Source organism: Entelurus aequoreus, linkage group LG04 (assembly GCF_033978785.1).
Source record: "Entelurus aequoreus isolate RoL-2023_Sb linkage group LG04, RoL_Eaeq_v1.1, whole genome shotgun sequence".
Lineage (NCBI taxonomy): Eukaryota > Metazoa > Chordata > Actinopteri > Syngnathiformes > Syngnathidae > Entelurus > Entelurus aequoreus.
Genome location: NC_084734.1, coordinates 79,619,099 through 79,621,510, shown reverse-complemented (window position 1 = coordinate 79,621,510; position 2,412 = coordinate 79,619,099).

Here is a 2,412-nt window from a genome sequence, read left to right as displayed (position 1 = left end):
ATTTTAAAATTCCCGGGAAATATCCGGCTGAAACATCGCGGTATGATGACGTATGCGCGTGACGAAGTCCGAGTAACGGAAGTTATGGTACCCCGTAGAATCCTACACAAAAAGCTCTGTTTTCATTTCATAATTCCACAGTATTCTGGACATCTTTTGCAATTTTTTTAATGAACAATGAAGGCTGCAAAGAAGACAGTTGTAGGTGGGATCAGTGTATTAGCAGCGGACTACAGCAACACAACCAGGAGGACTTTGTTGGCGCGCTAGCCGCCGACTTCACCTTGACTTCCTACGTCTCCGGGCTGCCAAACGCATCGGGTGAAGTCCTTCGTCCTTCTGCCGATCGCTGGAACGCAGGTGAGCACGGGTGTTGATGAGCAAATGAGGGCTGGCTGGCGTAGGTGGAGAGCTAATGTTTTTAGCATAGCTCTGTGCAGTCTAGTTGCTAAGTTAGCTTCAATGGCGTCGTTAGCACAGCATTGTTAACCTTCGCCAGCCTGGAAAGCATTAACCGTGTATTTACATGTCCACGGTTTAATAGTATTGTTGATTTTCTATCTATACTTCCCGTCAGGGGTTTATTTCTTTTGTTTCTATATGCAGTTAAAGCAAGATGCTATCACGTTAGCTCGTAGCTAAAGCATTTTGCCGATCTATTGTCGTGGAGATAAAAGGCACTGAATGTCCATTTCGCGTTCTCGACTCTCATTTTCAAGAGGATATAGTATCCGAGGTGGTTTAAAATACAAATCTGTGATCTACAATAGAAAAAGGAGAGTGTGGAATCCAATGAGCCAGCTTGTACCTAAGTTACGGTCAAAGCGAAAAAGGATACGTCCATCACTGTCTCTCAAGTCATTCACTGTAACGTTCCTCATCTACGAATCTTTCATCCTCGCTCAAATTAATGGTGTAATCATCACTTTCTCGGTCCGAATCTCTCTCGCTCCATTGTAAACAATGGGGAATTGTGAGGAATACTAGCTCCTGTGACGTCACGCTACTTCCGCTACAGGCAAGGCTTTTTTTTATCAGCGAGCAAAAGTTGCGAACTTTATCGTCGATTTTCTCTATTAAATCCTTTCAGCAAAAATATGGCAATATCGCGAAATGATCAAGTATGACACATAGAATGGATCTGCTATTCCCGTTTAAATAAAAAAAAATCATTTCAGTAGGCCTTTAAAATATCAAATAATATTATTGAGCTCATTCACGTAAGAGACTAGACGTATAAGATTTCATCGGATTTTAGCGATTAGGAGTGACAGATTGTTTGGTAAACGTATAGCATGTTCTATATGTTATAGTTATTTGAATGACTCTTACCATAATATGTTACGTTAACATACCAGGCACGTTCTCAGTTGGTTATTTATGCGTCATATAACGTACACTTATTCAGCCTGTTGTTCACTATTCTTTATTTATTTTAAATTGCCTTTCAAATGTCTATTCTTGTTGTTGGGTTTTATCAAATACATTTCCCCAAAAAATGCGACTTATACTCCAGTGCGACTTATATATGTTTTTTTCCTTCTTTATTATGCATTTTCGGCCTCTGCGACTTATACTCCGGAGCGATTTATAGTCTGAAAAATACAGTAGTGTTCCTAAAAATAGGACCCAAACACACATACTGTACAGCAGATTGAGTCAAAATAACTGCCCTGGCCTGGTCTACATTGACTCCCCGCTCATTTTTTTTTTTAAGTATCTAAAAATGTTCTCATGGCTTTTTTTGTGGCTGGGAACAGTTCCCTGATTTGTCCTACTGCCATTTTTAAGGTCATGGTAGCATATTAACGTGTCTCTCGATAGGGCGTGCACCGCTAGTACCGTACCAGCATGAGGTCTGCTTATAGTGAGTGAGGAGGACTGAAACTTTTGCGATTAAATAACCGTGACGTTTTTGCACGGTTAATTGTAAAAATGATTAATTGTAATGAAGTGAATTAATTATCTCATATTATGTTCTACATATGGCGAATGTTTACATTCAACTTGGAGAACGCAAACCACCAGGTTAACGAGTAGGTATTTGACTTGGGGCACATAATAACATGGGGCCCTTTAGTACTGACATTGGTGTGTGGATTGGATTAGTTCTCTGGAAGCAAAGGCAATACAATTGGACCTTGGTATGCAAAGGTGATGGCCCTATCCGTGAGAAGAGACTACATGTTTAGCATCTAAGCTGAGACCGGCATCTGTTGTTTTTCAGTCACTTTTACACACAACCCCCACCTTTATGGTCAGGATGCACGCTCCTGACCCAGCACACATGCACACAGACAGGGGGTAGGAATATAAAACTGATGGTTTGGCTGGGGCAGTATTGCAGTCTCTCTGCCGCACTGTTGTGACGAAACGAGAGCTGAGCCAGAAGGCAAAGCTCTCGGTCTCCCC